The sequence below is a fragment of the Hippopotamus amphibius genome, chromosome 3, assembly GCF_030028045.1.
Source record: "Hippopotamus amphibius kiboko isolate mHipAmp2 chromosome 3, mHipAmp2.hap2, whole genome shotgun sequence".
Taxonomy (NCBI): Eukaryota; Metazoa; Chordata; class Mammalia; order Artiodactyla; family Hippopotamidae; genus Hippopotamus; species Hippopotamus amphibius.
Window position 1 is genome coordinate 23,048,754 of NC_080188.1, and position 15,828 is coordinate 23,064,581.

The 15,828-nt window shown below is 33.5% G+C and overlaps 1 protein-coding gene across 1 annotated transcript in view; it reads right to left on the bottom strand.

Moving 5' to 3' along the window:
- The window catches only part of KCTD8 (potassium channel tetramerization domain containing 8), a 264,979-nt gene that overhangs the window by 163,059 nt on the left and 86,092 nt on the right, over window positions 1-15,828 (bottom strand). The gene's annotated exons all lie outside the window — the stretch shown is intronic.

Genomic DNA, 15,828 nt, shown 5'->3' on the forward strand with positions numbered 1-15,828 from the left:
ACATTAGGGAAAATCTAGTAGCTACTCAATCCAAACAAAGGTTAATTTTCTAACATCCATCCACAACACCTCCTTTCCCATTCTTATTAACACTAACCTATTTTATTTGCTAGTTTTTTTTCAATAACATAAAACATGTCTCTTTTCCTCCAATCCCTTTTTTAAAAAACAAACTAAATATATTAATTTTCTAAGATAAAATTTTAATCATATTAGCTTCCAGGGTTAATGTATGGTTTTTGTAATTTCTAAACTAAACAACTTCTCAGATTGGCCTAGCAGCCCTCCCACTCTCTGACCCCAACATAATGTTTCTAGATAGTTTGATCCTATTCCTTCATGCTTATTTTCCATACCAGTGAAACTGAATGACTCTTCCCTAAATATGACACACAGTCCCAACGGTAAGCCATGGCTCTCTACATCTGAAACAGCCGCCTCTTCCAGAGTGTTGCCTTCGCCAATTGTCAAAATCACATCTTTCATGTCCATCTCAGGTACTATATTTTTCATTGAGCTTAAAGAATACAGACGTAACCTCCTTCTTCTGAACCTTTATAGCATACTCTTATTTTACCAACTTACTGAGCACTTAGTATGTGCCACTTACTTTTCTACGTGTTCATGCAAATTAAAATAAGTTGTCTACAAGCTACACTACTGGTAAACACTATGCTTGTTGTTTTACTTATCACATTCTTACAGTACCATAGATATACTCAATATTATGAACCCCATGAGGGCCGTGGCTTTGCAAAGACCCTGAATAGCAGAGGCATAGTACAGTAAGTATTTGTGCCTCCTCTGGAAGGCAGAAAGAGTGAAAAATAATAGCCATGAAATGTGATTCTTTCTTAAAAGCTGATACGACCTGGGGAAAATGAAAAAAGCACAGGAATTAGGAAGTAGGCGATAAATAATAGTTTTAGCTGCCTTGACACTTTATTTGCATAATTGTTTTATTCAAACTAAAAACTGGAGTAGAAAACTTTATGAAAATTGAATCAACTGAGAAGAATTCAATAACTGCTAGTCCTGATGGAAATTCTGCTTTCAGATAATTAAAGTTTAGCCTTTATGAAATAAAATATTATTTTAAAAATATTATTTATTATTGAGAAAATTCTTGAAACATATGCTTTCTTCTGTCTTTTAAAACAGGGAATACTAAAGTACTATTTATCCTTTCTCTGATAATATAGTCATCAAAAATATTGATTACTAACCTATGCAGTTATTAGGTCATGCCTTCAGTACTTAAATGAGATCAATGAAGACATCTGCTTTATTGCTGGGCATGCTGTTTCTTGTGTCTTCTTCCTTATTAGGAACCATGATACAGTGTCTCCACTTAAGTAATTCTAATCCATGCTGTTAGTATTTTGTGATGTCAAATTTACTAAATCAGACAACATAACTTTACACATATTTTTAAAAATATTCTCTGCCATAGTGGATGTTCTAATTCTATTGTAATCCTCTATGGACTTTGCAGTGCTGTCCCCTAAGAAATTGTTTCATTTATTTCTTAGTGAATTTGTTTTGATTGTTAGAATTGTCAAAATATGACTTCTACACAAACAGAGTATTTAAATAAATAGAATAAATTACCACCCAGTGTCTTAATGAAACTTATCCGGTCTGCATATTGAGGGCATGGACACAATCAATTGAGAAATCCAGATTAGCACACTTCTCCATTTGATAATATTAATCTCCAGCGAAAAACGCAACTTATTTATCTTTGCATTCTTTATGGTTCAGTGTAGGTACTTAAAATATTTAGTAAACGAACAAAGCTAATCATTAAATAAAATTAAAATGTTTAGTAAATGAACAAAGCTAATCAACAAATAAAATTCATTCAAGTAAAACTCATTCAAGTATAGAAAATAATCAATACAACTTATAGCAACAGTTAAAGAAATACCAATTCTGAGTATTATTATCAGAAATCATTTGCAAAATTATTACTATCTAAACTTGGAATATATTTACACAAACACATGATATGTAGATACACTATACATAAATTCTTGATCCCAACTAGGCTTTGCCCCTCATGCTTGGATAGTATATACATCTCTTCTAACTTTGAATCTTACATAGTCTTCAGATTTCGACTCTAAGAGTGTTTAACTTTGCATTGTCTTTTTTTCACTACTTCTCACTCAATTTTAATATTTACCTGCTTTACCTAAAATTTACTAAGAAACTAAAGATCCCAAGAAGTCTGCTAAGGGCTTAGAATGAAGGATGTATCCTCTCTCCTTACACTTTTGTGCACTGATTCTTCTTTTACGGCAAAATAAAAAAGACTAATAAGCCTTATTAGTTGGCAATTATAAAAAGCTTCTATGCATAGATCTCATCACATGTTCTTAAATCCCTGTTTTTTATACCTCCTATCAGATGCCTAGATCCTGGGCAAGGTAGCATCAAGTGAAAAGAGCAGTGTACTAGAATTTATGTAATCCATATTTCATTCTATCTCTGCTGCTTGCTATTTGTGTACCTGGAATAAGAAACTTTATTTGTAAGAGGATATTAATGACCATGGTGACTCTGACATAAAATTTTCATAAGACTCAATAATTCCATGTTTAGAACAATATTTTGAAAATCTAAGCAGTAGAAAATTATTAGATGTTCTTTTTGTAGACAATCCTCCTTTGTAAGATGTCATGCCATTTTTCACAAAACTCAATTTAAAGGTAATTATTGCAAAAAGATATTTAAAACAAAAATAATCTTCAAACCAAAGACATAAAATAGTCAACAGTTACATTACATGAATTAATCCATATCTCTTCCCTTAATACACCATTCTGTCCCCCTTTTAAAGACTAGGAAAATAACAAAGAGATTAAATAATCTGACAAATGTCACAATAGTAAAGTGGTGGAACTCAGGCAATATGACCCCAGACACAATGCTCTGAATTCAACCTTCGTCCTTTATTCCCCAGTCTACCCTTTCTCCTTCTCTCTCCCCTCTTCTTGATTACCAAACCACCAGCACAGAGAAAGAGGAATACATATTTCAGTGAATGAATGCATGCATCATTCTTCTTCTCTTGATTAAGATTAATCCAAGGCACAGATAATTCCATAAAATAACTACATTGGCTCTCAATACAGAAAAGCAAACAGCTGAAGTCTATTACAAGAATATTTCAGACTGAGTAGGGGGGTCAGTTAATACCACTATTTAATGGCAGATTATTTGCCCCCTAAAGCTAATTCCACAACAAAAAGGAACAAGGAATATAAGTAATAGTTCATGAGAAACTCTGCTCAAAGGAATCACCAGAATTGGATATATCATTCAGAGGATACAAGTGAGAGCACTACATATAATGGTCACCATTCTGTAACTTACCTAAAATTGAAAGAGAAAAAAAAATCAACTTCTGTATATATGTTTAAGTAGATATTTTATTTTATTTTACACATTTACTTTCTGTTTGACTAAATGCTATCCTCTGGTATCATCAAAACAAAAAGAAATATGAAAGTTAAGGACTAATTATATCTGACATAATAGTCAAGATATTCTCTAAATATATAAATATTCTTTAATTAGGTGTTCTGGATTTCACTTATTCTATTTGTTTCCCTTTTATTTCATAGCATAGTAAGAAACAAAAAAGCAAAAAAAAAAAAGTGAGGTAAGAGAAATACTGCTAGAAATATTTTCTTATGGTAACCTTGAATGCTATTAAAGTATCTAAATACAGAAGATGAAACTGAGTTGGAAATTTCTACCAAATCCATAGAGGAAGGACTTAACAAGGTCAGGGCTGCCTCCCCACCCCCCCCCACCCCTTGAAGCTATATCCTCCTGGTAACTTAATATGAGCATAAATATGTTGCTTAAAATATCAAGGTAGGGTCACTGCTTAATTAGCAGTTTAAAAATTATTTCTTTCAAGGCCATTACAGTATAATGGATGTGCAGCAGAATAACTGGAGGTAGTGGAAAGTATACTGATTTAAAAGCTAGGGAACTGAGGTCTCGTCCCAGAACCACTACCAGATGACATTTTCACATCACTTTCCTCTCTGAATCTCTTTTTCTTCTTTGCTAAAATAAAGTTATTGTTTCAGATGATCTCTATGGTGTGTTAGATTGAGTTACTGTTTTTCTTCTTATTTGAGAAGAGGTTTTCGTTGTTCTGTTTTTCTATCAAAAACAGAATGACCTCTATTCCTCCAAAGCTACCCTTTGATTCAACATATTTTTGATGTTTCAGAGAGAGGTAAGGAGAACTTCCAAAACCAAAATCTTCCTGCTCTAGAACCTGTGAATTTTATCACCAAGAGTTTTGAATTTATGAAGTATACAATTTCTTTTCTACTTGCTTGATATAGTGATTTGTTTCTTTTTGCTTTAAGTTACTATAGAACTTTCTTCATTCTGCGTTTCATATTAAAGAAAGAAGCACTTAAATTTCTACCATATTTGCTATAGACTGCAACACAGTGCTAGAAATAAAGAGATATTAAATATTATTCTTAATTAAACCTATTGGTATTAGTGAATAATTAATTATGGTTTACTGAACAGGTTCAAGGGTCAGACTGTAGAGGGTTGATACCTGTCTCACCACCTACCTACTAAGTGACCTCTGACAAATTTCTTAATCCCTCTGTGTTTCAGTGCCCTTATCTACCAAGTAAGGAAAACCTACTTTATCAGATAGTTTTGAATATTAAATAAATTAGAAATGTGAAAACTTTAGGAAATTGCTGGCCACACAGTAAGCACCAAATGATATATAATAACAATTATTATGTTGTATTTTTTTCTATTTTGGCATCCAATTAAAAAGAAACATTATCATTAAGAGAAGTATTGAATGATGGTTTATATTCATAGGGTAGAAAAAGCTATTCTAAGCATGACGGAAATCCATGAGGTATAAAGATCAAAAGATTAAAAATAGAAAAAAATTTTTCTATAAAAATATCTCCATAAACAAAGTTAAAGACTAAATACCACACTGGAATAAGTATTTGCATCATAGGTGATAGATAAACCATAAGAACCCTAATTTTAAAAGGGTTCCAATAAGTCAACAATAAAAAGACAACCCAATTAAAAATGAGAAAAGGGGTGTATAACCAAAATGGTGGCATAGGAAGACCCTGAACTCACCTCTCCCATGAGCACACCAAAATTACAATTACTTACAGAGCAACTATTTATGAGAATGGCCTGAAAACTAGCAGAAAAGATTTTCCACAACTAAATATATAAAGAAGAAACAACATGAGACAATTAGGAGTGGGGGAGATGCAGTATAATCAGCACCCAAATCCTTGAGTCAGCAAACCACATACAGGAGCAATATCACAATTGCAGAGTTACTCCCCAGGGAGCAAGAGGTTCAAGCCCTGCATTGGACTCCCAAGCTCAGGGGTCCTGAAATGGAAAGACAAACTCCTGGAATGTCTGATTTTAAAAAACAGCAGGGTTTATGTTATAAGTCAGAGGGCTATAGGAAACAGACTCCTCTCTTAAAGGGTGTACCCAAAATCTCACATGCTACAAGTCCCAGCAGAAAGGCAGTAATTTGAAAGGAGCCTGGGTCAAACACACTTGCTGACCTGGGAGATCCTCCCAGGGAGGCAGAAGGCAACTGGGACTCTGCTGTGGACACACATGCTGGCGCCAACCATTGAGGGAGCTAATTCTACCAGGAGGACATTGATGGTGGCAAGCACCATTTAGGAGTCAGCCCTCCCTCTAGCCTATTAGTGTCAAGGAATTACCCATCAATCAGCAGATCAGCCCCAGCACTGTGGCATCCTGGTCCTCACAACAAGACATCTGGGGACCCAGTGCTACCCATCAGCAGGCCAGCATCAATCCCAAAGCTACTTGGCCTGGGCAGCCAGACACTCAGGAACACAGTCCTGCCCTCCAGAGGCCCAGCACCAACCTTGCAGCTCCTTGGCCTGCGTAGCCATCCATGAGGGGACATGCCCCACCCCACCCCACCCTATAGTAGGCCTGCAGCCACCACAAAAGAAGGACCTCACAGCTAACCAGGCTGGGGCCAGCCACACTGACCAGCAGGCCCATAGTAGCCAGCAATGTCACAATAGAAGGTGACACTCTGCTCATATAGGGTACACCCCTAGAGTATATAGCTCTGGTGACCATAGGAGAGGGTGCTGCTGGGCCTCACAGGACACGTCCTAAACACAGACATCTCTCCAAGACCAGGAAATGTAAATGACCTATCTAATACATAAAAATAAACTCAGATAGTTAGGTAAAGTGAAGATACAGAGGAATACATTCCAAACAAAGGAGAAAAACAGAAAAAGAATTAAAGTAAGTGGAGATAAGTGGAGATAATCTGAGTGGAGATTCTTTATTCTCTCCAATAAAAGGATTCAAGGTAATGATCATAAAGATGCTCAACAAATTCAGGAGAAGAATGGATGAACACAGTGAGAATATCAACAAAGAGTTAGAGAATATAATGAAGAACCAAACAGAAAGAAATACAATAACTAACATTTAAAAATACACTAAAAGGATTCAACATTAGATTAGATGATATATAGGAACAGATCAGTGATCTGGAAGACAGAGTTCACCCAAGCTGAACAAACAAAAAGGAAAAAAATGTAAAAGAAATGAGGATATTTTAAGAGATCTCTGGGACAATGTAAAGTATACTAATATTTGCATTATACCAGTCAAAGAAGGAGAGGAGAGGGATAAAGGAACAGAGAACTTATTTGAAGAAATGATAGCTGAAAACTTTCCAAACCTGGGAAAGGAAACAGGCATCCAGAGTCAAGAAGCATAAAGAGTTTCAAATAAGATGAATCAAAGAGGCCCACACCAAGACACATTATAATTAAAATGACAAAAATTAAAGATAAAGGAAGTACCATAAAGGCAGCAAGAGAAAAGAAACTATTTGCATACAAGAAAACTGCCATAGGATAATCAGCTGACTTTTTAGCAGAAACATTGCAGGCCAGAAGGGAGAGGCATGATATATACACTGAAGAAAGGAAATCTGCAAGCAAGAATACTCTACCTGGCAAGGCTATCATTCACATTTGAAAAAGAGATAAAGAGTTTTACAGACAAAAAATAAATGATAAAAGAGTTCAGCATTATAAGAAATGTCAAAAGGACTTCTTTAAGCAGAAAAGAAAAAGGCATAACTAGAAATATAAAAATTATGAAAGGGAAAATCTCACTGGTAAAGGCAAACATACAGTAAAAATGGTAGATAAACCAATTATAAAGCTAGTAGAAAGATTAAAAGACAAAAGTAGTAAAATCACCTATATGCACAACAAGTAAAGATACATAAAACAAAAATATGTAAATACAATGTCAAAAACATTAAACATAGGAATGAGGAATAAAAATGTGGGGTTATAAGAATGTGTTCAAACTTAGGAGACCAACTTAAAACAATCACATAATGCTAAAGATGTTATCAAATCTCAAGAGAAGGAAGAAAAAAGGAACAAAAATGAACTGCAAAACAGCCAGAAAACAATCAACAAAATGGCATAAGCAAATGCCTATCAATAATTACTTTAAATGTAAATGGACTAAATGCTCCAATTAAAAGACACAGAGTAGTTGAATGGTTAAAAACAAAATCCATATATATGTTGCCTACAAGATACACATTTCAGATATAAAGAAACACACAGACTGAAAATGAGGTGATGGAGAAAGGTATTCCATGGAACGGAAACAAAAAGAAAGCTGAGGCAACAATACTTATATCAGACAAAATAGGCTTTAAAATGAAAAATTTAACAAGAGACAAAGAAAGACATTATATAATGATAAAAAGGATTTTTCCAACAAGAAGATATAGCAATCGTCAATGTATCTGTACCCAACATAGAAGCATTTAAATACCAAAAGCAAATTTTAACAACACAACGGGAGAAACTGACAGTAATGCAATAATATTATGGGACCTTACACCCTACATACATCAATGGACAGATCAACCATACAAAAAATCAGTAAGGCAACACTGGCCTTAAATGACACATTAGACCAATGGACTTAATAGACATATATAGTACATTGAGCAAAAGCAGCAGAAAGCGCATTCTTTTCAACTGCACATGGAACATTCTCCAGGATAGATCACACGCTAGGCCACAAAAAAAAAAAAAGGCAATAAATTTAAAAAGACTAAAATAATATCAAGCATCTTTTCATAAAGGTATGAGACTAGAAATCAACTCCAAGAAAAAACCTCAAAAATCACAAACATGTAGAGGCTAAACAACCAATGGGTCACTGAAGAAATCAAAGAGGAAATCAAAAAACATCTGAGACAAACCAGAATGGAAACACAACCATCCAAAATCTGGGATACAGCAAAAGTGGTTCTAAGAGGAAAGGTTATAGTGATATGAGCCTACCTCAGGGAACAAATAAACAATCCAACCTTACACCTAAAGGAAGTAGATAAAGAAGAACAACACCCCCCCCCCAACCAAAAAAAAAAAAAAAACAGAAGAAAAGGAAAAGTAAAGATCAGATTGGAAATAAATGAAATAGAGACAAAAAAAACCACAGCAAAACAGATCAACATAACTAAGAGCTGGATTTTTGAAAAGATAAACAAAATTGATGAACTTTAAGCAGACTCATCAAGAAAAAAGAGAGGGCTCAAATTAATAAAATTAGAAATGGAAGAAAAGAAGTTACAACTCATATCACAAAAATACAAAATATGGTAAGAGATTACTATCAGCAATTATTTGCCAATAAAAATAGACAACCTGGAAGAAATGCATAAATTCCTAGGAACACAAACTCCCAAGATTGAATCAGGAAGAAATAGAAAATGTGAATAGAATGATTACCATTAAACAAATTGAATCAGTAATTTAAAAAAAACCCAAAATCAAAATTCCAGGACCAGATGGCTTCACAGGTGAATTCTACCAAACATTTAATGAAGAGTTAATGCTTATATTTCTTAAACTATTCTGAAAAATTGAACACAAAGGAATGCCTCTGAACTGATTCTATGAGGTCATCATCACCTTGACACCAAAACCAAAGACACCACAAAAAAAGAAAATTAGAGGCCAAAATCACTGATGAACATAGACACAAAAAATCCTCAACAAAATACTAGCAAACCAAATTCAATAATACATTAAAAGGATCATACACCATGAACAAGTGGGATTTATTCCAGTGATGCAAGGATGTGATACACCAGAAATCAATCAATATGATACACCACAATAACAAATAGAAGAATAAAAATCATACAATCACCTCAATAGATACAGAAAAAGCTTTAGAAAAAATTCAAAACTCATTCATGATAAAAACTGTCAACAAAGTGGATATAGAAGAAACATACTTCAACATAATAAAGGCCATATATGAAAAGCCCAGAGCTCAACAGTGAAAACCTGAAAGCATTTCCTCTAAGATCAGGAACAAGACAAGAATACCCACTCTCACTTCTGTTATTCAACATAGTATTAGATGTCCTTGCCACAGCAATCAGAAAAGAAAAATACATAAAAGGAATCCAAACTGGAAAGGAAGAACTGTTACTATTTACAGATTACATGACACCATGCAGAGAAAATCTTAACGATACCACCAAAAGACTACTAAAACTAATAAATGAATTCAGTAAAGTTGTAGGATATAAGATTAATATACAGAAATCTATTGCATTTCTCTGCATTAACAACAAGCTATTAGAAGGAGAAATTAAGAAAACAATCCCTGTTACAAATGTATTGAAAGAAATACAATACCAAAGAATAAATCTATCCAAGGAGATAAAATACCTATATTTTGAAAAGTAAAATATATTGATGAAACAAACTGAAGATTATATAAAATATGGAAAGATATACATGTGCATGGATTGAAAAAATTAATATTCTTAAAATGACCACACTCCCCAAGGCAATCTACAGATTCAATGCAATCTGTATCAAAATATCAATGACAGGACTTCCCTGGTGGTGCAGTGGTTAAGAATCTGCCTGCCAATGCAGAGGACGTGGCTTTGATCCCTAGTCCCAGAAGATCCCACATACCGCAGAGCAACTAAGCCCGTGCACCACAACTACTAAGCCTGCTCTCTAGAGCCTGTGAGCCACAACTATTGAGCCCACATGCCACAGCTACTGAAGCCCACGTGCCTAGAGCCTGTGCTCTGCAACAAGAGAAGCCACTGCAATGAGAAACCCATGCACCACAACTAAGAGTAGCCCTCACTCGCCACAACTAGAGAAAGCCCGTACACAGCAGTGAAGACCCAATGCAGCCAATAAATAAATAAATTTATTAAAAAAATACCAATTGATATTTTTCACAGAACTAGAACAGAAACAAATTCTGAAATCTGTACAGAAACACAAAAGACTCCAAATAGTCAAAGCAATCTAGAGAAAGAAAAACAAAGGTGAAGGTATCATGCCCCCTTACTTCAAACTATACTACAAAGCTAGAGTATATTGTTGCCACAAAAACAGACACATAGATCAACAGAACAGAATAAAAAGCTTATAAATAAATTCACACTTACATGGTTAGTTAATCTGTGACAAAGTAGACAAGAATATACAATGAGGAAAAGAGAGCCTCTTCAGTAAATGGTGCAAATGGTACAAATGCAAAAGAATGTAACTGGACTACTTTTTTACATCACATATAAAAATGAAGTCAAATGGGTTAAATACTTAAAAGTAAGGCCTGAAGCCAAAAAAACTCCTAGAAGAAAACACTGGCAGTATACTCTTTGATTTCAATCTTAGCAATATTTTTTGGATCTGTCTCTTCAGGCAAAGGAAATAAAAGCAAAAACAAATAACTGCAAAGTATCAACCTAAAACACACAGTGAAGCAAACCATCAATGAAGTGAAAAGTCAGCCTACTGAATGGGAGAAGATATTTTCAAACAATATATTTGGTAGGAGTTATTACGCAAAATATACAAAGAACTCACAAAACTCAACATCAAAACAAACAATTTAAAAAATGAGCAGATGACCTGACTAGACATTTTTCCAAAGAAGACATACAGATGGCCAAATGACAAAGGAATTATGCTCAACATCACTAATTTTCAGGGAAATGTAAATTAAGACCACAATGAAATACCACCTCACACCTGTCAGAATGGCTATCATCTAAAGGACAACAAATAAGTTTTGGTGAGAACATGGGATAAAAGGGAAACTTCATGTACCATTGGTGGAGCCACTACGTAAGACAGCATGTAGGTTCCTCAAAAAATTATAAATAGAACTGTCATATGACCCAGAAATTTCACTTCTGGGTATTTACCCAAAGAAAACAAAGCACCTGTTTAAAAAGATATACGCACCCTAATGTTCACTGCAGCATTATTTAAGATAGTCAAGATATGGAAGAAACATAAGTGTCAACTGACAGATGCATAGACAAAGAAACTGCAGTATATGCATATGAAATGGAATATTACGCAGCCATAAAAAGTGAAATCTTGCCATTTGTGGCAACATGGATGGATCTAGAGTGTATTATACTAATTGAAATAAGTCATACATAGAAAGACAAATTTCTTATTATCTCCTTATATGTGGAATCTAAAAAAGAAAACAAACAAAACAAAACAGAATCATAGATATAGAGAACAAACACGTGGTTGCCAAAATGAGGGGGGTAGGGGAATGGACAAAGTAGGTGAAGGGTATTAAAAGGTACAAACCTACAGTTGCAAAATAAATAAGCCACAGGATGTCATTTAGAGCATGACGTATATGATCAATAATATAATAACTCTGTACGGGGACAGATGGTTATTAGATTTGTTGTGGTGATCATTTCATAATGTATGTAAATGTCAAATCACTATGTAGTACACCAGAAACTAACATAATATTGTACATCAACTATATTTCAATTTTAAAAAAGAGGAAATGATATTCCCAGGAAAATATATTCAAATGGTACCAAATTATAACCTCCCTAAAAAATGAAAATTAAAATGTCATTTTTGAATGTCAATTTGCCCCAAAAAATGTGATTATTGTTCAGTGTTAAAGAGAATGTGAGGTTAGTGCTGTAAAACAACATACTTGATGTAAGTGGAAACAGTAATGACATTATAGAACAATTTTACATTTTATGTCAAAAATTGAAATCGCATACTCTGAACCCAGCAATTCCAGTTAAGGGATCTATTACAGAAATATTCACACACATTTTCAAAGAAGTTCTCTGCAACATTATTTGCTATAAGTAATTTAAAAACTTATATACTCATTAAAAGGAATATGGATAAATTAATTTTTGAACATCAATTATGAAATAAGTAGTTATTTTTTAAATAGATCTATCAATACAAATATACATTACTGTTTAAAAATGCATTTCTGAGTAATTATATAAATTATAATCATTTTCTTCTAAATCATACAAGTTGGGGGGAAATATTACTAAATATATCTCAATGACACAACCATGGGCTTAAGTTAATTTTTTTCTTAGAAAAGTTGATAAGATTTACTAGCAATTCTTTGGATGCGAACTAGATTACATGCATGTGACCTTGAAATGATACTTTTATTCATTAACAAGATGATGCAAGTACTGACATGGGCACTTCAAAAATCTTTCAAAGAAGTGATTTTACAAATTAAAGCACTACTTCCTTTGACTTTTATTTTATCAAAAGGAGGGTTATGATTACCAGTTCCATTATCTAGAAACTCTTAGTAATATAGACATATAACATTTTGATGACAAAATGATGTTTCTTTCTATCAAATCCCTATTCACAAAACAAAAATGTCATTTCTGTATACTCTCCTGACAGGCATTCGTATTGAGGTTTTTTGTAAAAATTCAGTAATAGCTGAAACATAATTCAGAATGTCAAGTCAGTTGATTCAGTGCTGTCTTGAATTTTAGAAATAAATTCAAATTTCATAAATGTCATACAAATATTACTGTGGAAGCATATTAATTTCATTTTCTCTTTTAAAAATGTCTTGTAAGTACCTGAAACATTTAACAATTGAAATTAGATGGCACTGTAAGAAAGGGAAAAAAAAAAATCATTTAATGGGGTCAAGTTAGCTATGATCAGACACCTGCAGTGCTGTCATGTGAAGAAAGAGTAGACAGACACACATTCTCTTGCTCCAGAGGTTGAACTTAGTCAGATGTGTGGAAATAGCACAGAGGAAGAATTACTTTAGTAGTATAAAAAACTTCTAAGCTTTCACTTTTTATTTCATACAATTCTTCCACCTGCATGATTTTTTAAAGAAACGTATTATTTTTAGAATAAAAAATGACATTTAGAAAAAAAAAAAAGTAGAGAAAAATAAGTAGAGTCATGGATTCTTAAAGAACTGATACAGAAAGGGACTACAGTATTGTCCAGTAATGGAGAAGGAGGTCTCAAAGAATACCATTCTTCATCCGGAACCTTTCTATTGGATAGTAGGCAATTAAATTCCAGAGATATATAGGTCAAGTTCCTTCTTTAGTTTGAACTAAAAGATCTCTGAAGTCTCTTTGAAGCACAATAGATTAAACTCTCATTATAACACATATATAAGCATTAATGCACATATATAAGCATTACTCTAAATGTAATTAATCTCCAGGAGCCTAACACACCTGGAAATAACTGCACAGGAAGTGACTCATTTTGTGAGTAACACAGTTGAAGTTGGAGGCATCCCTGGGAATGGAAAAAGGGTTAAATATCAACCCTAACTGAACTTCAGTGCTCTGCCAAAAATCATCTTATACATCTTATTTTAACTCCTGGAAAAATTAAGTTATAGGGTAGATTTCTCTTAATTCATATCATAATACAGGCTTCTATGGAAAAACATTAAAAATAGTTATACCAAGATTTGACTTCCTAATTCTCTAATCTTCTGTTTCACTAAACCTTTTTTCTTAATAGATTATCATGTTTTGACAAATTAAAATCAGTAAGGGATAACAGAATATACAGTGTGTGTGTGTGTATATATATATTTGACAGATTAAAAGCAGTAAGGGATAATAGTGGAATATATATACATATATTAGAGAGAGAAAGAGAAAAGAATATGGTGCCTCCAGAAATCCTATTACAGTATATATCCATATTTAGCAAAACATTTGCTACTAAACTTTAGAGAGAACTGTCTGATGGGCACCAAACTGTCATCTATGACCTTCCTCTAAGCAGGAGTGACTATTTGTTAGTTTTTCTCTCTAGCATTCATAGCCTCTCTTAAAAGCATTCAATTTTCCTTGAGGAATTAGGCTCTGCTCTTTTTCACACTGTGTGTAGCACTGGTACAAAGATAATTTTCAGAAACCATCTTCTACTGAAGAAGCTCAAAGACCAAATTTTCCCTCTCTTTATATAAGGAGAGTCAGGAAGTGATCTAAGTTTGGTAAATTAAATGCTCTGTGCTATGAATATTACACTTGAGGAAAAGATGCAAAAATAAGCAAGAACATAGGAAAGTGGTCACAGAGGAGGCATGCCTTCAAACTTCAGTTCATGCTCCTAGGACTTTGGGGTTGCCTTGGTTCTCAATTGTTTTCAAAACAGATTCCCAGAAACAGATATCCCTTCTCTCACCTATAATCTCTTTTAAGTTCTCCTTTGCATAAATTAGCCAAAAGGAGTCTCTGTTGCTGGCAGCCAAAATCCATAGATTATCAGAGGGCAATGACAAAGTTATTGTACTGAACTGAGATACACAGTGAGAATTACTAATTGTGATGTAAAATAATTTTAGAAACATTTACACGGATGCTATAGACATAGTTTTACAAGGGTGCTAGATACACAGCAGCTTGAAAACCTACTATTTTATGACAGTAGGAAAACCAATCAAATACTAGGATTAAATCTCATAAAAGACATGAAGATCTCTTCACAGAAAAATATAACATTTTACTGAGAGAAAACAAAAAGATCTAAAAAGAGTGGAGAGATACATCATGTTCACAGATTTGAAGTCTCAAAATTTTAAGATGCTAATTCTCTCCAAATTTCTCCAAAGATTCAATGACATACAAATAAAAATCATAACTTTGTGTTATGTGTGTGTTTGTATCTTTGTAACTTGACAAGTTGCTACTAAATGTGGAAATGGAAAGAGCCAAGAATAGCTAAGACACTACCGAGGAAGAACAAGGCAAAAACACTTGCTCTATGGGATATCAGGAGTTATTATAAAAATACAATTATTAAAACAATGTTGTATTGGCACAATGTTGTACCAGACAAGTAAACAAGCAAATGGAATGAAATGGAGAGTTCATTACCACATGTATGCACATGTGGAGAACTGATTTTTAACAAAGTTAGCACTTTATACAGTGGGGAAAGGACAGTCTCTCTCAATTAGCAATTCTAGGACAATTCAACATCCACATGGAATAAAATGAAACAACATCTATCTCACGTGATATATAAAAATCAATTCCAGGTAAACTATTTAGCAAAATGTGAGAGGTAAAACAATAAAGCTTCTAAAATATAATATAGGAAAGTATCTTTATGATAGGGCAGGGAAAGTTTTCTTAAACAGGACAAATAACTATGGAGAAAAAGACTGGTCAGCTGGACCACATAAAAATTAATTATTTTTATTTCCAGCAGACATCATTAAGAAAATAAAAAGGTAAGCTACACACTGGGAGAAGATATTTACAACAAATATAACCAACACAGGATTTTTATTCTCTCTGTGTGTATGTATCAATCATACATATCCATAGAGAAGAAAAAAAAAGCAATAGAAAAATATGGCAAGAGATTTAAACAA